At 33.6% G+C, this 25,073-nt stretch overlaps 2 long non-coding RNA genes across 2 annotated transcripts in view; both read left to right on the top strand.

Moving 5' to 3' along the window:
- Positions 1 to 25,073, top strand: part of LOC140850072 (uncharacterized) — an 824,946-nt gene that overhangs the window by 79,844 nt on the left and 720,029 nt on the right. The window lies entirely within an intron of this gene.
- Positions 13,792 to 25,073, top strand: part of LOC140850071 (uncharacterized) — a 36,933-nt gene continuing 25,651 nt past the window's right edge. The window contains exon 1 of the long non-coding RNA XR_012132812.1: positions 13,792 to 14,596. This is a non-coding gene — a long non-coding RNA (uncharacterized lncRNA). The remainder of the gene's footprint in view (positions 14,597 to 25,073) is intronic.

Raw genomic sequence — 25,073 nt, 5'->3', positions numbered from 1 at the left:
GAGTGTCAAAATACATGAGTCAAAAACTGGTGGAACTTCAGTGTTGAAAAATGAATCCACTATTGTAATTGAAGATTTCAGTACACTCCTTTTGTCAGAAATGGACAGATACACAGGCAGAAAATCATAGGGACATAGTTGAATGTAACACCACCAGCAGTCAACTGGTAGGATGTATATAGACTACTTCACACAACAATGCCAGGATGCACATCTCTTACCAAGTTTATGTGGATTGTTCTCCAGGATAGACCACATTCTGGGCCATTAACAAAACTTAACAAATTTAAATGAATTAAAAATCATATAATGATCTTATATAATAGTGGATTTGGACTAGAAGTCAAAGCCAGAAAGATATCTGGAAAATTCCAAAACACTTGGACAAAAATAACACACTAATTTCCAAATAAAACATAGGTCAAAAAAGAAGTATCAAGAAATTTAAAAACATTTTGAGCTAAATGATCATGAAAATGTAAGTCATCATAATTTGTGAGATACAGAAAAAAGCCATCCTTAGAGTAAAATGTATAACATTAAATGCATACATTAGAAAAGAAAAAAAAACTAAAATGAATCATCTAAACTTCTACATTACAGAACAAGAAAAAGAACATATTAAATCCAATATAAGCAGGAGAAAATAAACAGTAACAGAGCAGAAATCAGTGAAATTGTAAACAGGAAATCAAAAAGAAAATTAACAAAACCAAAATCTTATTCTTTGAAAAGATCAATAAAATTGATAAACTATTAGCCAGCTAAGAAAACAAAAGAGAACACAAAATGTTAATATCAAAATGAAAGAAGAGACATCACTACTGATCCCATGAACATTAAGAGGATAATAAAGGAATACTATGAGCAACTCCATGCCCACAAATTCAGTAGCCTACATAAAAATGGACCAATTCGTTTTATGACACAATTTGCCAAGACTCACCTAAGAGGAATACACAATCTGCCTAGGCCAATATCTATTAAAGAAATTGATCAACAATTAATAACCTTCTAAAACAGAAAGCACCAGTCCTAGATGGGTTCACTGGTGAATCTGCCAAACATTTGAAGAAAAAATTGTACCAATTTTCTACAATTTATTTCACAAGATAGCAACAGAAGGAATTCTTTCTAACTGATTCTATAAGGCCAGCATTACTCTAATGACACAACTAACCAAGGACATTACAAGAAAAAAATGACAGACATATCTCTCATGAACATAGATGCAAAAACCCTCAATAAAATATTACTAGGCTAAATCTAGCAATGTAAAAAAAGAATTTTACACCACAACCAAGTGAGATTTATGCCAGGTATAACGACTGATTCAATATTTTAAAAAAATAATGTAATCCATCACATTAATAAGCTAATTAAGAAAAATCAAGTGGCCAAATCATTAGATAAAGAAAAATCATTTGACAAAATCCAATACCCATTCATGATAAAAAACAAGTAAATGAGGAGTAGAGGGGAATTTCCTCAACTTGGTAAAGCATATCCACCAAAAGACCTACAGGAAGCATCTCCTCTGTGAAGATAGTGCTACTGTAATGACAAGCTAAGCCACAAACTAGGAGAAAATTTTTGCAGAAGACAAATCTGATAAAATACACAAATAACTCTTAAAACCCAACAAAAAGAAAACAACCCAACTTAAAATTTGGCCAAAGATCTTAACAGATACCTCATCAAAGAAGAAATACAGATAGCAAATAAGCATATGAAAAGATGTTCCACATCTATATCATTAAGGGCATGAATATTAAAATAAGATACCACTGCATATCTATTAGAGTAGTAAAAATCCTGGTACTGACAACACCAAATGCTGGTGAGGATGTAGAACAACAGGAACTCTCATTCTTTGCTGGTGAGAATGCAAAATGGTATGGTCACTTTTGAAGACAGTTTGGTAGTTTCTTATAAAACTAAATATCCTCTTACCATAAGATCCAGCAATCATGCTTCTTGGTATTTATCTAAGGAGTTGAAAATTTGTGTCCATACAGAAACCTGCACATGGATGTTTGTAAACAGCTTTGTTCATAATTGCAAAACTTGGTGGCGACCAAGATATCCTTCAGTAGGTAAATGGATAAATGCACTGTGGTACATCAGGCAATTGACTTTCATTCAGCATGAAAAAGACATCTATCAAGCCATGAAAAGACATGGTGGAATATTAAATACATATTACTATGTGAAAGGAGCCAATCTGAGAGGCTACGTACTCTATGATATGATTCCAGCTATATGACATTTTGGAAAAGGTAAAGCTGTGCAGATACTAACAAAGATAAGTAGCCGCCACGGATTGAGCTGGGCATGGGGAGCTGGGAGGGATGAATAGACAGAACGCAGGGATTTTTAAGAAAGTGAAAATCTGTAAGATCCTGTAAAGGTGGATACATGTCATTATACATGGTGTGCATATCCATAGAATGTATAACACCAAAAGTTAATCCTAATGTAAACTATGGATTTGGGGTGGTAATGATAATGAATAAAGGTCATTTTTTGTAACAGATGTATCATCCTAGTGGGGGATGTTGGTAACAGGGGTGGTTATGCTTGTGTGAGCTCAGGGCATATATGGGAAATCTCTATACCTTCTACTCAGTTTTGTTCAATCTAAAGAACGAAGTCTTTAAAGAATAAAATTTATAAAAATATATAACCATAGTAATATAAGTATTCTATATTGGTTTGGAAATTTTGGAATCATTGTATCCACATACTAGAGTAGACTTTGTCAAAAATGTAATGAACTTCCATCTTCCTCTGGCAGGTATCCTCATATTTCAAAATGGTGAGCAAGATATCTGACTATGTTCCATGGTCTGTAAAATATAGTTTTAAATATATGTTTTGAATTTGAAGAGTGGAATAATTAGTGATAAGGCAATATTACTGGAGGAAGTATTAATGCTGTTAAGGAGGAACAACTATCTAGTGTTAAAGTTTTGGGCAATTTGACATCAGAACTAATAGTATGATTATGTATAATTGGAAATATTCTCTCATTAAACTGTCTTAATACAGCACCAAGTTAATTCCCTGGATTGAATGATTGAATGAATGAATTCACATCATGGGGTCAAATAAGGGAGTTAGAAAGAAACTTACTTAATTGTTGACATGAAAAATTTGAGGTTACAAAAAAAAGTGTTCCAGTGTCACTTAGTGGCTCTCTCTGCATGATAACATTTTTTTTATTAAGGTATGATTGATATACAGTCTTATGAAGGTTTCACATGAAAAAAGAATGTGGTTACTACATTTACCCATATTATCAAGTCCCCACTCATACCCCAATGCAGTCACTGTCCATCAGTATAGCAAGATGCCACAGATCCACTATGTGCCTTCTCTGAGCTACACTGTTCTCCCCATGATCCCCCACACCATGTATACTAAACATAATACCCCTTAATCCCCTTCTCCTTCCCTCCCCACCCGCCCTCCCACACCCCTCCCATTTGGTAACCACTAGTTCATTCTTGGAGTCTCTGAGTCTGCTGCAATTTTGTTCCTTCAGTTTTGCTTCATTGTTATACTCCACAAATGACGGAAATCATTTGGCATTTGTCTTTCTCTGCCTGGCTTACTTCACTGAGCATAATGTCCTCCAGCTCCATCCATGTTGTTGCAAATGGAAGGATTTGTTCTTTCTTATGGCCGGATAGTATTCCATTGTAAATATGTACCACATCTTCTTTATCTATTCATCTACGGATGGACACTTAGGTTGCTTCCATATCTGGGCTATTGTAAAAAGTGCTGTAATGAACATAGGGGTGCATATGTCTTTTTGAATCTGAGAAGTTGTATTCTTTGGGTAAATTCCAAGGAGTGGGATTCCTGGGTCAAATGGTATTTCTATTTTTAGTTTTTTGAGGCACCTCCATATTGCTTTCCACAATAGTTGAACTAGCTTATATTCCCACCAGCAGTGTGGGAGGGTTCCCCTTTCTCTGCATCCATGCCAGCATTTGTTGTTCTTAGTCTTTTCGATGCTGGCCAGGCCATCCTTACTGGTGTGAGGTGATATCTCATTGTGGTTTTAATTTGCATTTCCCTGATGATTAGTGATGTGGAGCATCTTTTCATGTGTCTGTTGGCCATCTGAATTTCTTCTTTAGAGAACTGTCTCTTCATATCCTCTACGCATTTGTTAATCAGGTTATTTGCTTTTTGGATGTTGAGGTGTGTAAGTTCTTTATATATTTTGGATGTTAATCTCTTGTCAGATATGTCATTTACAAATATATTCTTCCATACAAGGATGCCTTTTTGTTCTGTTGATGGTGTCCTTTGTCATACAGAAAATTTTTAGGTTGATGTAGTCCCATGAATTCATTTTTGCTTTTGTTTCCCTTGCTTGAGGAGATCCGTTCAGGAAGAAGTTGCTCATGCTTATAATCAGGAGATGTTTGCCTATGTTGTCTTCTAAGAGTTTTATGGTTTCATGACTTACATTCAGGTCTTTGATCCATTTCGAGTTTACTTTTGTCTATGGGGTTAAACGATAATCCAATTTCATTCTCTTGCATGTGGCTGTCCAGTTTTGTCAACACCAACTCTTGAAGAGGCTGTCATTTCCCCATTGTAAGTCCATGGCTTCTTTATCATATATTAACTGACCATATATGATTGCGTTTATATCAGGGCTCTCTATTCTGTTCCATTGGTCTATGGGTCTGCTCTTGTGCAGGTACCAAATTGTTTTGATTATTGCATCTTTGTAGTAGAGCTTGAAATTGGGAGTGTAATGCTCCAGCTTTATTCTTCCTTCTCAGGATTGCTTTGGCTATTTGAAGTCTTTTGTTGTTCCATATGAATTTTAGAATGATATTCTCTAGTTCATTGAAGAATGCTGTTGGTATTTTAATAGGAATTGCATTGAATCTATAGATTGCTTTAGGGAGGAAGGCCATTTTGACAATATTAATTCTTCCTATCCATGAGCATGGGATGAGTTTCATTTATTTGTATCTTCTTTAATTTCTCTTTAGAGTGTCTTGTAGTTTTCAAGGTATAGGTCTTTCACTTCCTTGGTTAGGTTTATTCCTAGGTGTTTTATTCTTTTTGATGCAACTGTTAATGGAATTGTTTTCCTGATTTCTATCTCTGCTTGTTCATTGTTAGCATATAGGAATGCCACAGATTTCTGTGTATGAATTTTGTATCCTGCAACTTTGCTGAATTCAGATATTGGATCTAATAGTTTTCGAGTGGATTCTTTAGGTTTCTTTATGTGCAATATCATGTCATCTGCAAACAGGGACAGTTTAACTTCTTCCTTGCCAGTCTGGATGCCTTTTATTTCTTTGTGTTGTCTGATTGCTGTGGCTAGGACCTACAGTACTTTGTTGACTAGAAGTGGGGAGAGTAGGTATCCTTGTCTTGTTCCCAACCTTAAAGGAAAAGCTTTCAGCTTCTCGCTGTTAAGTGCAATGTAGGCTGTGGGTTTGTCATATATGGCCTTTATTATGTTGAGGTACTTGCCCTCTATACCCATTTTGTTCAGAGTTTTTATCATGAATGGATGTTGAATTTTGTCAATGCTTTTTCAGTATCTATGGAGATGATCATGTGGTTTTTGTTCTTCTTTTTGTTGATGTGGTGGATTATGTTGATGGATTTTCGAATGTTGAACCATCCTTTCATCCCTGGCATAAATCCTACTTCATCATGATGGATGATCTTTTTGATGTATTTTTGAATTCAGTTTGCTAATATTTGTTGAGTATTTTTGCATCTATATTCATCAGGGACATTGGTCTGTAATTTTCTTTTTTTCTGCTGTCTTTGCCTGGTTTTGTTATTAGGGTGATGCTGTCCCATAGAATGAGTTTGGAAATATTCCCTCTTCTTCTACTCTTTGGAAAACTTTAAGGAGGATGGATATTAGGTCTTCACTAAATGTTTGATAAAATGCAGCGGTTAAGCCATCTCATCCAGGTGTTTTGTTCTTAGGTATGTTTTGATTACCAGTTCAAGTTAGTTGCTAATAATTGGTCTCTTCAGATCTTCTGTTTCTTCCTTGGTTCACCTTAGAATGTTGCATTTTTCTAGAAAGTTGTCCATTTCTTCTAGGTTATCCAGTTTGTTAGCATATAATTTTTAATAGTATTCTCTAATGATTCTTTGTATTTCTGTGGTGTTCATAGTGATTTTTCCCTTCTTATTTCTGTTTCTGTTTATGTGTGTAGACTCTTTTTTTTCCTTAATAAGCCTGGCTAGGGGGTTATGTATTTTGTTTATTTTCTTGATGAACTAGCTCTTGCTTTCATTGATTTTTTCTGTTCTTATTCTTCTTGATTTTATTTATTTCTGCTCTAATCTTTATTATGTCCCTCCTTCTATTGACTTTGGTCCTCATTTGTTCTTCTTTTTCTAGTTTCATTAATTGTGAGTTTAGATTGCTTATATGGGATTGTTCTTCTTTTTTGAGGTAGGCCTGTATTGCAATATACTTTCCTCTTAGCATGGCCTTGTCTGTGTCCCACAGATTTTGCAGTTTTGAGTTATTGTTGTCATTTGTCTCCATATATTGATCTCTGTTTTTATTTGGTCATTGATCCATTGGTTATTTAGGAGCATGTTGTGAAGCCTCCATGTGTTTGTGGAATTTTTCATTTTCTTTGCATAATTTATTTCTAGTTTCGTACCTTTGTTGTCTGAGAAATTGGTTGGTACAATTTCAATCTTTTTTAATTTACCAAGGCTCTTTTTGTGAACTAGTATATGATCTATTCTTGAAAATGTTCCATGTGCACTTGAGAAGAATGTGTATTCTGTTGCTTTTGGGTGTAGAGTTCTGTAGATGTCAGTTCCATCTCTTCTAATGTGTTGTTCAGTGCCTCTGTGTCCTTATTTTCTGTCTGGTTGATCTGTCCTTCAGAGTGAGTCGAGTGTTGAAGTCTCCTAGAATGAATGCATTCCATTCCATTTCCCCTTTTAATTCAGTTATTATTTGTTTCACATATGTAGGTGCTCCTGTGTTGGGAGCATAGATATTTATAATGGTTAAATTTTCTTGTTGGATTGACCGTTTATCATTATGTAATGTCTTTCTTTGTCTCTTGTGACTTTCTTTGTTTTGAAATCTATTTTTTCGTATACAAGTACTTCAACACCTGCTTTTTTCTCTGTGTTTTTTGCATGAAATATATTTTTCCTTCCCTTCACTTTTGGTCTGTGTATGTCTTTGGGTTTAAAGTGAGTCTCTTGTATGCAGCATATAGATAGGTCTTGTTTTTTAATCCATTCAGTGACTCTGTGTCTTTTGATTGGTGTATTCAGTCCATTTACATTTAGGGTGATTATCGATAACTATGTATTATTGCCATTGCAGACTTTAGATTCATGGTTACCAAAGTTTCAAGGTTAACTTCCTTACTATCTGAGAGTCTAACTTAACTCACTTAATATGCTATTACAAACTCAATCTAAGGGTTCTTTTCTTTTTTCTCCTTTTTGTTCCTTCTCCATTCTTTATATATTAGGTATCATATCTGTAATCTTTGTCTATCCCTTAATTAACTTTGGGGATAGTTAATTGAGTTTTGCATTTGCTTAGTAATTAACAGTTCTACTTTCTTTACTGTTGTTTCATTACCTCTGGTGACAGCTATTAAACCTTAGGAACACTTCCATCTAAAGCAGTCCCTCCAAAATAGACTGTAGAGATGGTTTGTGGAAGGTAAATTCTCTCAGCTTTTACTTTTCTGGGAATTGTTTAATCCCTCCTTCAAAGTTAAATGATAATCTTACTTAAAAAGTAATCTTTGTTCCAATCCCTTCTGCTTTATTGCATTAAATACATCATGCCACTCCCTTCTGGCCTGTAAGGTTTCTGCTGAGAAGTCTGATGTTAGCCTGATGGGCTTTCCTTTGTAAGTGATCTTATTTCTGTCTCTATCTGCTTTTAATAGTCTGTCCTTATCCTTGGTCTTGGCCATTTTAATTATTATATGTCTTGGTGTTGTCTTCCTTGGGTCCCTTGTGTTGGGAGATCTGTGCACTTCCACGGCCTGAGAGACTGTCTCCTTCCCCAGATTGGGGACGTTTTCAGCAGTTACCTCTTCAAAGACACTTTCTATCCCTTCCTCTCTCTCTTCGTCTTCTGGTATCCCTATAATGTGAATATTGTTCTGTTTGGGTTGGTCACACAGTTCTCTCAATATTCTTTAATTCTTAAAGATCCTTTTTTCTCTCTGTACCTCAGCTTCTTTGTATTCCTCTTCTCTAGTTTCTATTTCATTTATTGTCTCCTCCACCATATCCAATCTGCTTTTAATTCCCTCCATTATGCTCTTCAACAATTGGATCTCCCACCAGAATTCATTCCTGAGTTTCTGAATATCTTTCCATTCCTCCATTAGCATGTTAATGATTTTTATTTTGCACTCCCTTTCAGAAAGAGTCATGCCGTCCATATCATCTTTCTCAGGGGTTATATTAATTTTACTTTACCAGGTTCGTTTGGCATTTCATATTTGTGTTTGGCGCCCTCTAGTGTCCAGAAGCTCTACTCTCTGTAGCTGCTCAGCCCCTGAGGCAATGTTGGGGATTGCAAGAGAGTGGAATTGGTGCCTGGAGGGAGGAAAATGCTGTTTCCTGCTTCCCGGCCACTATGCCTGTCTCCCTTGCCTGAACCAGTGGGCTAAGCACACAAGTATAAGCTTTTGTCCCAGAGCAGTTGGATATGGATCCCTGGTTTCCACAAGTGGCTGGAATCTCAGTCTCTCCAGGAATTCCGCCTCTGTTAGCTTTCGAACCCCATAATCACGAGAGTATCATGGAAGCACCATTAAATGTAGGTTTGTGCTCCCAGAGCAGATCTCCAGAGTTAGGTATTCAGCATTCCCAGGCCTCCACTCCCTCCCTGCTCTGTTTCTCTTCCTCCTGCCAGTGAGCTGGGGTGGGGGAGGGGCTTGGGTCCTGCCGGGCTACAGCTTTGGTACGTTTCCCTGTTCTGTGAGGTCTGCTCTATCTCCAGGTATGTGCAGTCTGGCACAGTCCTCTTTCCTGTTGCTCTCTCAGGATTAGTTGTATTAATTATATTTTCATATTATGTGCAGTTTTAGGAGGAGGCCTCTATCTCACCTCTCATGCCGCCATCTTTTGCATGATAACATTTTAAGGCAAAAGTTTCATTGATGTCCTGAACTGAATATGGAGGCTATTTGTTAAGATTTCATTGTGGACAGAAGATCCTGAGAAACATATTGTCTAATAATAAAAAAAAAAAAATTGGTACTAATAAAAAACTTTTAAATTCTATTGGGCACTAAATGAATTCGAGTAAATTACCTGAGTGGGAAGCCCAGCTGCTGCTGTCTCTGGCATTTATCCAGGGGCATCTCTGCCCAGACATCTACATTACTCTGGTTTTCAAACTGTCCACAAGGCTTTTGATAGGTATTGCATGCTCCCTTGCTCTAATGATGTTCTGAAGTACTGTATTTAAAGGTTGGTAAAATTTGTGTCTGCCATTTTGATAATATAATTAGTACAAATTAAAAGAATCAAAATATGAATTTAAATTTTAACTAAGTCATAATTAGCTACAGCTAAAGTAATAATGGGTTATAAAAATGACTTTAATATTGCTGAATATATGATAGCTAATACCTAAACTGGTATTAGACACACCACTGTGCTGAACCCTGTACCTAAGTAATTCATAAAATAGAATTATCTGCCAGAATACTAGTAGCAGCAGCTGAAAGCTGAAAGGACTTGGTGGTGCGATATTTGGTTCTAGAGAAGCCCGTTTGGACTCCTGAGATGAACCTCAGCAATTCCTTTCAGACATGAGCCTACCAGACATAATGTGGGAATCTTGCCCTGTGTTTATCCATCATTGCTGTGAATCAGAGACATTTGACTTCCCCACCACCTCCCTGTGGGAATGACAAATGGAAAATACTGTCCATACAGGAAGCATTTGTGGATATGTTTGGCTGTGCCCCATCGTAGACAGACTGTGGCCCCATTTTCCCCTTTTTTTTTCAAGAAGCAGTGTAACATGGTCATTAAGTCAGACATGCTCACATCTCCACTCCATTACTTAGTAGCTCTGTGCTCTTAAAAAGTAGCCTTTTGGAGGCTATTTCTCATTGGTAGAACATTAATAATAATTATACATACCCTATAGTATTCTTGTCATGATTAAACAAGGTTATGTACATAACATTTTTGTTTAGCAGCATTTGGTACAGAGTAAGTACTATATAAATGGTAGTTACTATCATTTTATATTTTCTTCTTCCCCCTCCTGCCAATAGTACCTAGAGGTATCTATTATATTCTATCATGGCAATTATAAATACATGTAAGAGAATACCGATAGCTGATGCATGAAAAGTTTATCTAAAACGAATCTTTGGGCTTAAACAGATTCCTGGCCTACTCTAAAAGTTAAGAAAAAATAGATTTTACCTTTGAGGTAGTCTATACTGCTTATACTAAAATACTTTTTTAAGTACACACTTGCAAAATGTCTGTTTTAATGTAGATTGACATTTTATTGATCCACTTATTTGATAAAAAACTGAAGAGGCAGATGATAAAAATATCTCCCATTTAAAAAGTTCTCAAGAAGTTCTGGGTTCTATTGTGCTTTGCTATCTCAGGCAAAATACCTTTCTATGTTTTTGAAAGGAGCAATGTTTGGTATCTCCTCTGCCACAGAACTAGAACAAACTTCTAACAACAGTTCAGGTTGTTGAATTGTTTTAAAAACTTTGATAATTATGTCTAAGGCCTATTTGGTACGTTTTTCCCTCCAAGTGATTTTTGTCTAAAATGTGCTTTCAGTAATCACTTTCATGGCAACTAAAATGCTGTCACAGTGTTTCCAAGATGCTGTCAATGTGACTTTGTAGTAAATAACATTATATTGTCAATGCATGGCCGAGGAAGTGACATGATGTCAAGAATGCACTCAGTGTGGTTGTATCATAAATTCAATGGAAAATGCATATTTATGGAGACCTTCTTAGGATGTCAAAGGAGAGTAATGCAGATGTTATATAACTGAGTGAAAAGAAATCAAGGCAGAGAATCTTTGTTAAAGAGGATGTAAATTCTACTAAGGAAAGGGAATTTCGAATCATGGTAGTCAAAGTGCCTCCAGCTTATAAAATGCTACTTTTTTTCTCTTGACAAGTCAGAGAACTTGCCACACTCCAGCTGCCAAAACCTGATGTCCTGGATCTTGAGAGGGTCAATTAATGTGGATTTCAGACTCTATTATCCCTGAATTTCTGGTAGTGCTAGATAATTTCTACCTGTGTGAAGGAAATGAGGTATACTTAGCCTGCTTTAATTCCAAGGTCTGTCCTCTGTGAAGATTCTCTTCACTATTATCTCTTCCAGAATGAGAAGAATGACATTGAGATCTTGGAACTCTCAGGCCTGTCCTAGGTGGAGAAGAGAAAGGTGTATCTATGTTTATATAGATAATGCCCATTTTCTTTCATTAGGAAATAATTATTTTGTTTTGGAATTCAAAGTATTAGTGCTACTAAGCAGATTAAGGAGTTGTACCTTATCTGCTGCTGTCCTCCCTTCCCATCTGCAACCTCTCTTAACTTACCCTTAGGTCATAACTGCTAGAATTCTTTTCTTTCTCCTGATTTCTTCCTTGTCCACGTTTTTATCTCCTTATCCATTGGTGTGAATTACTTTGTGTTGTTATGATTCTCTATTCTCTTTCCTTAGGTTAGAGTGGTTAAGAGAATAGAAGGAAATGTATTCTATTTTTAAATGGAATCATTTTACATTTATCTATCAAACACTCCCTTTTAGTCCCTACACACTGATAATGCAAATATGAGTGGTACCAGACCTACTCTCATCGTGTTGTAAATTGTCTGGTAGGAGATTCAAGAATGCAAACTAATAGATACAAGGCAGCAAGTGCCATGATAGACCTGGGCATTATGACAGCAAAGATAGGGTAGGACTTATGGTACTAAAGGATTCTCTTTATTACCATCCACACTAGTCAAAGTTCTTTTAGCTGCAGAGGAAGATAGTTTTTTCTAAACAATCCAAGGAACTTCCATAACATACAGGGAAATAGAAGGGCACAAAGTGCATAGGTGTCTCTTAGAGTGGGGAACTGGAGAGCCATCAGTCTTGTAGGTTTATCCTTCACCACTCTCCATAAGACTTCATGGTGTCTCTCATCTCCACTTATCTGTCTCTGTATGGTCCTTTCTCCTATTTTAAAATCTTCCTCTGCTTTCTCTTCTTGCACAAGGTTTTATAAGGAATCATCCTTTATTCTACAATATTACCATTTAGCACCAGGGGCTAACACCACCTGTGGGCTTCCTTTGTATTTTTCAGGTGAAATTCCTCATGTACAGAGAAAAAATGATTCTGATTTACTCAATATGTTTTTTTTTGGGGTGGGGGAAAAACCATACAAGTGGTAGTCTCTGCTTTGTTTTCACTGGAACCAGGTTTTAGGTCATAAAAGAAGTTGAGTATGGCAGATAGCGTTATTAATGCGTCTTACCCCATTCCCTTTCTTTCATCATTGGATGCTGTAAAGCTAATCCAATTTTCAATTTTTCTTGTAGAGTAGGATATCTTATAACTGTCTGAGATCAGCCCCTCAAAAAGTGGGGTGAAAAATATACATGTGTTACTAGTAGGAATATAGACAGGGTAAGTTCAATGGAGATTAGATCTGCAATGAAGGAACAAGGCAGGGGTTAACATTTGGGGTCACTAGGCACTAGTGGAGGTGAGGAAAATCCTAGAAAAGTGAAAATAATTCCCAGGCCACCAAAAGGTTGAAGACATGTTCAAAAGGAAAAGAGAAACAGTAAAAATAAAATTTCCTTATACTTCTTTAAGAGAGAGCTAAGTCAAAATTCAATCCTTTTTATGGCCTAGCTTTGCCAGTCACATAGCATCACTTTTATCTTCTTCTGTTAGAGGAGTTACAAACACTACCTCTCAGAAGGAAGTCTTGATGGAAGGAGTGTAAAAATCACATTATGAGAAGAACTTACAATATCAGATTTATTGTTACATTCATTTAGGAGAGTAAAATCTACATCAGTGGAGAGGACTTGTGCATATTTTATATTTATGACTTGATGCTTGTGTAAGTAATATTTAAAAAAAAAATTTGTCCTAGTATGTATAAGTATTGAAAAAGACTGCTTAATTTATTTATTTTTGTACATTTTCAAGAGCAGTTTTAGAAAGGGGAACATAAACACAGCAATGAAGTGAATAGTAATTCAATGAGAATTTTGCAACTTAGAGAAGACATTCTGGTGAAGGTAGGGCTGAGCTGGGTAGATGCCTACTTGTCCTACTTATCTTGGGCTCTAGCTATTCATTTAAATTATTTGATGCTTATTTTGAAAATGAGAATGTAAAGCTGTTTGGTTTCTCCCTTCTCAGAGAGACTATATAAATAATTTTGCGCATATGCACTGGTTTTATTGCTACAAATGATAGAAAAATCATTTCAATTCTCTGTGTAAAACTTTCAGGAAAAGTCTTAATTACTTCATAAAGATATTATTAAGTATATCTAATTGAACAATTTGGTTTTGGTCGAGTATAGTAAGAGAAAGACTTAAGTTTATCAAATATTCCTTCCTTTTGGAAAGATATCAGACAGGTTCCCTAGGTTTTGGTGATGTTGGGTTGTAAGAACAACTTGTTTTGGTAATTAAGACATACTTTTAGATATTAAAATTTCTAGTCTAATCTGTTTCCAAACATCAATCTCATGTCCAATCCAGTTTACGTACTCTTTACCCATTCTCCCCTCTAGCTTTGGGCAAAGGATATTAGTGGTAAAGAGCAAAGGTCTCATTGCTTTACTAGTATCTACTGTGGTCATTGGACTGATGTCTAAATATGGATCCTTCTGAGGGCATATGTGATTTCTATCTAGTTTCCCATAAGGAACTCTCCTCTATATAGAATAAGAACAGATAGTGTGCAGTACCTCTGTGTTTTAAAGACAAGACTTGCAGTTTTTGCTTCCAGCTTTATTCACTTGAGTCTCTTACCACTAGTACGCTCCTAATCTAATAGGACACAATTTTAATATGGTTACCTCTAGGTAATCCAGCACTGCAATTTTCTGCATTGTTTAATTGCCCCACTGGAAATTAATGTATCCTTGTCAACCAAATGGTAAAAATTAAGAATAGTAAAATGATGCCTCCTTTCTCCATTATGGATGTTTTGGTTTGCCACTTGACTTCATACATCTCCAGGAAAGAGGAAAGCACCAGATTATTATTTTTATTTATGCTGTAGGAAACATACATGAAATGATTCTTTCTTGTAGGGACCTCAACCCCTCTGAATGATTTTTCTTGCAGTATCCTTATTTTGCCTAGTAAGGGAGTAATTCTCGTCATGTAGGAGAAAGCAAATACGATCTTAGTATTTTGTTAGGCTGATATCTTGCTGCTGATAATTCCCTCCTTTACACTTTGTAAGTTGTAAATCATCTTTTTATGTAGGTTGAAGGTGGGTGATGCAAGATGGTTGCAGGACTGTTTTATCACCTTTGAAAAGTCCTGATGTGAGTGTCTGGCAACTTCTTGTCATTCTTTTTGTAAATTCTATATAAACTCACTGTGGCAGTATATATATCTTCAATAGTAGTAAAATTAAAATTGAACACCATGGTTTGAACTTCATGAGTCTACTTAACACATGGATTTTTTTTCAATAAATGCATTAGAATTTTTTTGGAGATTTGCAACAATTTGAAAAAACATTAGGCTGTTGTTAAGTTTTTAGGAAGTGAAAAATTATACAGTTTTTCCATTGTGCAAAGTGGTCAACGCCCCTAGCTTGTGCATTGTTCAAGAGTCAACTGTAGTTGAAGGACATAACTGTAGACCCAGTTTGGCCACAATCTAGTTTCATAACATATAGCTTGCCAAGTAATCAGTTTCTTCCTGTGTAAAGTGACCCTTTGTGTTCCTCCTAGTTTTTGCTACCATGATTTTGAGTTTTATCAACAATTACTTTATTTTTGTAAGAAAATAAATTTTTGCAATGCATTTGAAAAAAGAATCTTAGCTCTCAGTAGTGTCAGATCACCACTAGCTTAGCCTGGGCTGTGAGATTTTTTTATGCCAGCTTGTTATGTATTTTTCATCCACAAGACCAGAACAATACCTGAGAACATAGTGGGCACATAAAGCATGCTTATTAAGTGAAAAGAATGAATAAATAAATACAATTAATTTCCAATGGAATTCTGGGATTTTGCTATTATTTTCTTTTCAGGAATTAAGCTTATACATGCATCATTGATATCTTTTGGCAATAATTCAATATTATATAAACATTACTAAATCAACTCCTCACCAAATGTGCACATATATGATATTTAGAACAATATATCTGTTTTTTACACTAATACATGCCAATAGTGAAGTATGCATATATGTGTTAGTGATTATATGTATGAGTGAATTTAATTTAGTCCCCCTAGAAGTATTTTTTTCTCTAAATATGCTCTTTTTATTTAATGTATGATGATTTTAGGAAGCGTATCAAATGAAAGTGGTTGTGGCATTTAGTTTTGTTCTCCTTTGAGTGTTTCTAAATCCCTTCTATTTACTAGCACTTTGCTAGACTGTGTAGCCTCTATCACTGCTTCCTGACACCTAAAGGATTATTTCTAGAAATTAGCTTCCAATGGAGAAATAGATATATGATGTTTCCAGAAAGAAATCCTCTGTGACCTACATAATTCAGTACTATCTTAGGATTTATAACAACTTTGTGGAGAAGAATCACTAACTTTAAATTGATTCTAATAATAAACATTCTGTTTTGATGAAGAAAATTCCACTTACTTTATGTTCTAAAAGGTAACATTAGACAAGCTATTTACTCCAAGGTATATAAAGGAGTCATTCAAAGTATTAGAGTCAGAAACAAATTCATTGACTCTGAACGTTAGCCTAAGGCATCTCCTAAAAACTACCATAAATCCCATTCATGTTTATTTTTATAGTTCAAATTGGCAAAGTTTTTCTAAAAGACAAAATAAAATATGATTGAAGTTCAATTCAGTTGTCAGATCCTAAGCTTGAGGCTAGAATGCCTTTAACCTTGAGAAGTGAGCCATCTTTGTACTTGTGTCAGACCAGAGTTTATAACTATTTCCTCCACCTTCTCTAAGGAGGCTAGTCTCCTCTCAGGAAGCAGATACTTGCCTAGTGAATGCCTCAGGTTAGTAGTCAGAGCTCAATCCCTTGATGTGTCTTAGTTGTGAAGACTCCAGTCTTTCTAAACCTCTAGCAAAATCAGTTCTTCAAGGATTCCAGTGAAGACTATTAAATCTTGCCATTATTAATAAATCTTATTCCGCATACTGTGTCTTTCTTGTCCTCAGTATTTAGCTATATTAAGAACTTTGTTTCTTCTCATATTTTATTATCAGAAGGACTTTAGTGGACATTAACTTCATACATGATACAATTATTTAAAATGACTCCATATATCCTGCTACAGCTTTAGGCATTCATAGCAGCATCTCTAAAGACACATCCCATATCAGGTACAGATGGCTTATTGATTTAGAGACTGGTCTCTGGGGGAAGAATGATATTTTCATGCCTAAAACATAGCACCTGGGAATTCCATGGTATTTTAGGTTAATATTCCTTCCCAAGAGATAATATGAGCTGACACTTGACAAACTGATTAAGAATTTAGAGACATGAATGTTTTTCATGTTTGGAAAAGGAGGTGCAATAAACAGATACATTTGTCCAAGTAGGTACATAAAAATATTAAAATTTCTATTGAACTTTTATAAAGGCAGATTGATAATAGAAGAGTCCTGAAATTGACCCTGGTGTGTATAAAAAAATAATTTGTGATAAAGCTATGTATTATGGGAAATTAAAATAAAGGATGAGTTATATATTAATTGGAAATGGAAGGAGTAGAGTTTTTGTTAATAAATGTCATTGGGAAAATTGGAAAAATGTTTGGACAAAACCTCCCTCCTGCAAAATAGTGTATTCCAAGTAAATTAAAGCATAAATGTAAGGCAACAAACAACAATGTTAGATGAATATTTTGTTTGTGGATAAGTATTTTTAAAATATGTAATCATTTGTTTCTATCTCAAGGGGAAAAAGATACATAGTTGTAATTACATAAAAGTTATAAAGCAGTGTGCTTCAGAAGTTGATATTTTTAATATATAAAGTTGATACAAATCTGTAGGATATAAGTCTCTGAAGACCTATATAAAAACAATAAAGACAATGAATAGAAAATTACAAAAGTGAAATATGTGTTACTAATAAATACATGCAAACTGAACCACAAAAGCAGTAAAAGATCAAATAGTGAGTCTTTAAAATGTACTGAATTAAAAATATTTTTAAAATATAATAGTGAAGTCATGGTGAGATAGTTTCATAGAGACTGCTAGTAGAAGTTTAAATTAGAGCACAAAGTTAATTTGAAAGAAATATGAAAATATGCATTTCATATGTCTACTCAGTGAGTCTCTTCAAAACTATAGCCTAAAGAAATATATTGAGGAAAATATCTACTGCAATATTATTTATAATGATGAATTTGCAGAAATAACTTAGGTAGTCAACACTTAGTGATGGTTAAAGTATGGTATTCCAAGGTAAAATAATAATATGAAGCTTTTAATATAAATATATATGAAGAATATCTTGAGATAGAGAATGTTCATGCTATAATGTTATATGAGAAAAGAAGGATATAGCATGCTGTGTTGGGTGTCCATGGATATGTTTTGTGCACACATCTCAATGAACTCATAGAAATATAATTACTGTGTATACAAATTCTAATTTTTTTCATATGTGTTGTTCAATCTCTTTCCAGAAAGAATATATTAATTTACTGTTATTGCAATACATATGAATGTCATCTCATATGTATGTCTGTTTCCCTCAGTCAAAATCTTGAGTCTTTTTTCATGTTTGCCAGTACTTAGGTGAAAACTTACTATTTTTAATTAAATTTAAATAAAGGTGTATATTTTCATAAATCTTTTTGTGCATGTATAAATTGCTTGTTTGTGACTTAAACATTCTTTATGGGTTTTATCTTACTCTTTTTTATTAATAAGAATACATACTGAAAACACACCTGATCATGAGTTAGTCTACAGTTTTGTACAATTCAAGACAAGGCCCAGTAAAGAAGGTTGATTTTTTTCTAATTGATTCTATTCCCTATGCTGTACTTTTCATTTCCATGACTGATTTATTTTCTAACTGGAAGTTTGTACCACTTAATCCCCTTCACCTGTTTCACCCATCCCCCCACACCCTTCCTGAACAGTAACCACCAGGTCTCTGTATTTGAGTTTGTTGCTGTTTTTGTTTGTTTTCCACATATAAGTGAAATCACATGGTATTTGTCTTTCTCTGACTTGTTTCACTTAGCATAGTACCCTGTAGGTTCATCAATGCAGTTGTGAATGGCAGGATTTCATTCTCTTTCATGGATGAGTAGTTATCTGTTGTACATGCACACCACTTCTTTATTCATCTATCATTGGTCATTTAGATTGTTTTAATATATTGGTTATTATAAATAATGCTGTAATAAGCATAGGGCTGCATATGTCTTTTTTGATTAGTGTTTTTGTTTTCTTTGGGTAAATACCCAGAAGTGGAACTGCTGGATCATATCTAGTTCTATTTTTAATTTTATGAGGAACCTCCATGCTTTTTTTCCACAGTGGCTGAACCAATTTACATCCCCACCAGTAATACATGAGGGTTCACTTTTTTCCGTATATTTGTCGATATTGTTATTTCTTGTCCTTTTGATATTAGCCATTCTGACAGGTGTGAGATGATATCTCATTGTAGTTTTAATTTGTACTTTTATAATGATCAAGGATTTGGGGTTATTTATTAAGATTTATGTTTATTCCCTCCCATATTGGGCTTCTAAAAGTTGAATCACTTTATTAAACTTTATATATATCAAGTGCCTTTTGTGGTGTACCTGTTAGGCACATAACAAAATTCACACAGTGGATGAATAAATCTATACATTAATGGCTGCATATAACATTGAGACACTGAGTTACTCAATAATTATTAAGGAATATTATTCATTAATCTATTGAATATGCCAGTTTCGATGGTTCTAAGTCATGTCTCAATTAATATACAGGTGTCTGCATATATATGAATATTTATGTCTGTTTTTGAAGTTCCTGGTTTCCTAATATACTCTAATCCTAAAATGGCAGCATCATTATTATGGAAGAGTCAATATCTTCATTTCCCAAACATATGGAAGTGATGGAGAAGTGATTCAATCTTTATTCTGAAGTAAATCAAGGAGAAAAGATGGATGAAAATATGGCATCAACTTATGTATTAGATGAGAATAAGCTGTGATAAAAAAATTTAGCAATCATGCATGATTTAGATATATGAAATCTTGACAGAACACAAGGATTTTCAAGAATATCTCTGCATACTGTTTCTGAGGGGAGTCACACAATTTAATTTTCAGAGCTAAATGGATGAAATTGTCTAAAGTGTATATAAGATGCACCAGTACTTCACAATACTTTTAGCAAAGCAGTTCACGAATTGTTTCTCTATGCTTAAAGCCTCAAATTGATCATATAATTCTAGGAGGAAGCTTGGCTAGACATTGAGCACAATGGATAAATCATGAAAATTCTTTTGATATAAAAAATGAACATTCAGCAGTTTTGAAAAACTTTAGAGATTCTCAATTACATTACAGAATAAGGGCTTAAATGTAGCAGCTGCAATATTTTCTGTGGGATATTATCACGTATTTGCTCTTTCTTTAGGTCAGCAGATTCATTCTTATATTTTGAAAAGTCATTTTGTCTAGTTATTTACCTAATCAATATTGCTTCATTGTACTTCTCTGGCATAAGATCTAAAAATATCATACACAAAATTTCCAATCAGTGCCAATAATTCCTTATTAAAAGATTCCTTAGAACATAAATTCTGGAAATGGTTATGTAAAATTGTACCATAAATATTTACTCTCTGTGGATTGAAAAACAATGCTATTCTTACAGAGCAAAAGAACTTTAAGTTTTTGGCAATGTAATATTTCTATAAATTGGGTCAATAAGTAAAAAAACTGTTGAACTACTACAGGTTTTCAGAGTCTTTAAATAAATAATATGTAACGTTCAAGAAAACCATGCAAAGCAATGGTTACTCTCCTTGTTTTACAGATATAGAAACTGGTTCAAAGTATGAATAACTCATCCAAGACACATGACTGACTATGAAGTGTCCTAATCAGGCTTTGAACTGACATCTATAAGTCTGTTTTGCTTTTAAACTTGAATATAGATTGTGTATAGCAATCACTGTGATGCTTGTGTTTCTGAAGAGAGAGTGCCTCTAACAGTAGGTGAATTTGAAAGTTTTACAGTTTTATTTAGGCATGGGTTGATACATATTTCAAACCAGGTGTTTCAGAGAAATAGAAACAGTAGGATATAACTGTGCTCATTCCAACTGACACATAAAATCAACCGTCACACCAGGACGCATAGATACCACTGACAAGTACCTGAAGTCATTTACCTTGAAAAAGTCTAATTTTTGATGGAATAAATAAGAGTAAAAAATAGATAATAAGTACATAAATAAATAGATAATGAGTAATAAAAGTAGATAATAGGAAAAGGTTAAAGTGATTTTTGGTTGAACTAATCTACAGTAAGGTGGAAATGATTGTTAGATTAATTAAGAATGATTAAAATATCCAAGATAAATTTACCTTTTAAAATTATTTACCTTGTTAATCTAAATCAGTGTTCTGAAATGCTGAATTTATAGAATTTTCTCTCACTCTCCTCTCTTTTATAGGAATGTTCTACCACCATCTATTCCCTGTTTGATAATCTCTCGATAGCACATACTTAATAATACAAATTTATTTACCCATTTGGCTTCTGAATTGCATATGCTTGTTGATGCAAACCTTCAATGATTTTGAACTGATTTTCAGTCATTTCAGGAAAACGATTTAAACAGAGAGCTCTTTGAAGCAGTAGAAATGAATCCATTTTAGAGTTAGATTATTAAAACAATGTTAAATAATGAATTTGTCCTTTATAATAATATAGTTCAAAGCATAGTGTTTTATAGCATTAACTTTGCCCTCAAAAAACCTTTAAAACCCTACTACAGGTGGAAACTTTATTGACCATGAGGAATACATTTTCCAAAAAGGTTGGATAATTCCTATTTATCATGTCTTATAAGGAAAGAAAGGTGCTTAATATTTAATATGTTAGATGTATCATTTGGCTTGTCTAGTGCAAGGTTTATATCTATAAATATTGCTGAGGTATCTGGCTTATTTGTGACCAAGAGCACTTTTAATTAGTACATTGATTTTTTTGAAGATATTTTATAATCATGAAACACATTTAAGTTCATTCTTGGTAGGTGTGTTCATGTCATTTAGCTGCTGTCTCTTATTGGTCAGCATGCAATTGACCTGCAAGCAGGCAGAAAGGATAATCAGTGTTAAAGTTTCAGTGGTGATTTACACCACTTAAGAACTTGCCTTTTAATTTCATGCCCATGAAATGTAACATAAAATTTATGACATGCCAGTTGTTTCAAAAGAGGTATTTAAAATATTTTTCCAAGTATCAGGATTGTTTAACACCTGTGTCTCAGTTGGCTTTTAGTGGAGTCATTGATCTCGTGACATTTTACTATCTCATTTTTCTTACTGGAAATACAACTTAACTTCAGTTTTTAGCATTCATGTGTCTTTTAAAAGCAATGCTGTATTTTCCTTTAAAACAATGCAAAAGGATTTGAAAAAAGTAGGAGGTAGAGTAATAAGAACTTCGTGTCACTAAAAAGGAAGAAGGAGGGGCAAAGTAAGGTATACAAACATAATTCTATGTTACGATTTAAAATACTTGCTTATGAAACACATGTTTATTAAACATGTTAGAAAATGTGTATTTAATGTAAAATAGAAAAATGAAAAAGTCCATTTTTTAGTGTGATTCTTTGTAGAGCTATTGTACAATAAAGAAAGCATGTGTACACATAACTATATACAAGACTGGATTTGATCATTTACAGAAATTAGGTATAGAAATAGGCCATGAGAGTTCAGGAGAAAAAGAAGGGTCTTTTTTTGCTGCCTCATCTAGGAAAGACTTTGCAGTTACATTAAATATACATCTGTCTTATGACCCAACCTTTCTACCCTAGATATTTATCAAGAGAAAAATTAAAACTATGTCTTCACAAAACTGTATATGCTGCTGATTACACGAGCTGCAATTATATTATCCAAATCTGACATCAATGCAAATTTCCATTAATAGTGAATGACAGTACTGAATCTTAACATTTCAGTTAAGACCCTGTACCAGCCAGTACTGTATTGGGTGCTTATAAATTTCCTAAGAGGGTAGATCTCAAGTTAAGTGTTCTTGGGCACAATAAAACTAAAATAAAATTGGATAAAATTTACCTTTTACTCACAGAAAATAAAGCAGTGAGAGGGTTACTAAGCACAGTAAAAGGAACAATCTTTTGGTAAACATGAATACATAGATGAATGTCAGAATCATTATGTTGAGTAAATAAACCCAGAAGCAAAGGTTTATATACTGCTTGATCATATTTATATAAAAATACAAAGTAAAACTCCCCAAAAAGGCCAATGGTTGTTTCCTAGGGCAGGTGGTAGAGGGAAGGATGGAACATACTGGGGATGAAGGAGCTATTCTGTATCTCAATTTTGTTAGCAGTTCCTATAGTGCATGTGGCTGTCAAAACTCATTGAAATGTTTAACTAGGTGAATTACTTTGAAATTTATTTCATTTACATTATAAATTACTCCATAATAAACTTGACAAAGGTTTAAAATAGATTTGAAATTTAAGAATGATTATACCCCATTTATTGTCATTCAACAATCATTACCTTGGTTTTTCAACATGGAAACAAGCAGATACCAATTTACTAATGATAACAGTGTATCTTTGATATTTTATAGCTCTTTGGTAGATAATGAAAAAGGGATAATTTATATATTTTCTATTCTAGTTTTTATTATGTTACATATTGTATATTTGTAGCTTTTCACAGTGTCAACTATTAAATTGTAATAAGGGGTCAATAAATATGATCATTAATATGATTTTTTCATATGCTTAAGTTACAATTTTTTAATAGCATTCTCTAAAATATCAAATACTGATGTCATAAGAAATATGACTACATCTACCTCCAAAAAAATAAGAGTGAAACCTAAATAGTAATTGTGTGAGAAAATTTTGTGTATATAGTTTATATATATTTTTAAATAATGTAAAAAATTTAAACTTTCAACACTGAATAGCAAAAATCACATAAGATATTAAGAGAAAGTGAACATTAAAATGGATCTGAATGATAACTCCATTGATAGAAAATTTAAAAGAAATGGGGTAAATATTGATCACAGAGGACTTGATGGCCCAAAATGACTTTTCTAGTAAGACACAAAAATAAACTTCTGAAGAAACCATTAAAGACATTTTAATAGAAAAAGGAAATATAAACAAGAGAAAGTTTGGGTTTGGGGATAATTTGGAGGTAAAGAGAAGTATTTTCAACAAACTGGCAAACTCTCAGGATATAACTAATGACTTCTATGGTCAACCTGATTTTCATAACTTTATAATTATTCTAGGATTGAAAAAAGGAAGATGGGCTCTAACAAACTGAGGATCCTAACTGATTTTAGACAGGAAGTTAATCTCTTGATGTGAGATAATTAACTCCAGGTGCTTGTAATGCTCAGTACATGTCCTTATTATTAAAGTTAAAGAAATTAATGGTGCATGTTGATATAAATTTCTAAATGATGAAGGAGTAATGTTGCAAGGGTAAAATATTTAACCTCATATTTACTCTATATTAAAAGTAACTATTTACTCTCAGAATGGAAATCTATAGGCTTATCTCTCTCGGCTCCCCTCTTTTATTGTTTTGATTAATATACTTATTAAATAAAGAGCTCACATTAAATTATTTCTCCTCTTCCAGATCATTACACTATCCAGGAGATGGCACTATAGCACTTTGTTTTATAGTCCAGATAACAAATCTGTAAGCCAAAGGTTATTTTAATTATGCATTATTTAATATTTTAGTTGTTTATCTTGGTCTGTGTTAAAAGTATAAAGCATTCTATCTCAAGGTTATAATATACAATTTTAATGATTACATAAAATCATTTTATTTTAAAATTAAAATGTTCTATTTTGCAATTAAATTTAAATCTAACCTTATGATAAACATAAAATATTTATGAACCAAAATATTATGGGTTATAGTGTTTAATAAATAATAATAAATGGGAACACTGCCATTATTGAATGGCAAGTTCAATGTGAAGATCAAATTCAATATGATTTAGATTTTTGATAATGTTGAGAATACTTTTAATTTCATCCACTGTTGTATAATTTTGGTAGTTTTAGTAGGTAGACACATATTTCCATATGAAGAAATTTTGAACTTTCACATTAGTAAGGTATGAAATGAACCCTTTTACTGATTCAGTAGTAAAAAATTTTTTTGATATTTCAGTTTTAGTTTTTTATTTTTCTTATTAAATTATATTATTTGACCATATATAGGCATTTGTTTTTCAAAGTATCATGAAGGAAATTGGATACTAATTTATTACTGTAGCTCAGAGAAATATTAATTAAGCATAAGTTCTAGGTGTTGGTGGTATGACAATAAAATAAACTCTTTGATCTTGAGAAGGTCAAAGTCTTACATGGGATAGGTGTGTGAACTTGTATTAACTTAATTTTTTTGTGATGCTGATAATTGAACAAGTGAAAGGCTTGTTCTTTTTAAATGGTATTTTCAGAAACCTTTAGGGGTCTCTAAAATAGTTACAGTAATCAGGAAGAATAACTGTTGAAACATACATTAAGAACCTTCACCATAAATAAAAAAGTCCTACTCTGCAAAAAATA

This window comes from Manis javanica, chromosome 6 (assembly GCF_040802235.1).
Source record: "Manis javanica isolate MJ-LG chromosome 6, MJ_LKY, whole genome shotgun sequence".
Taxonomy (NCBI): domain Eukaryota; kingdom Metazoa; phylum Chordata; class Mammalia; order Pholidota; family Manidae; genus Manis; species Manis javanica.
Note: the sequence above shows the minus strand (reverse complement) of the source record. Positions and strands in the feature narration are given on the sequence as shown.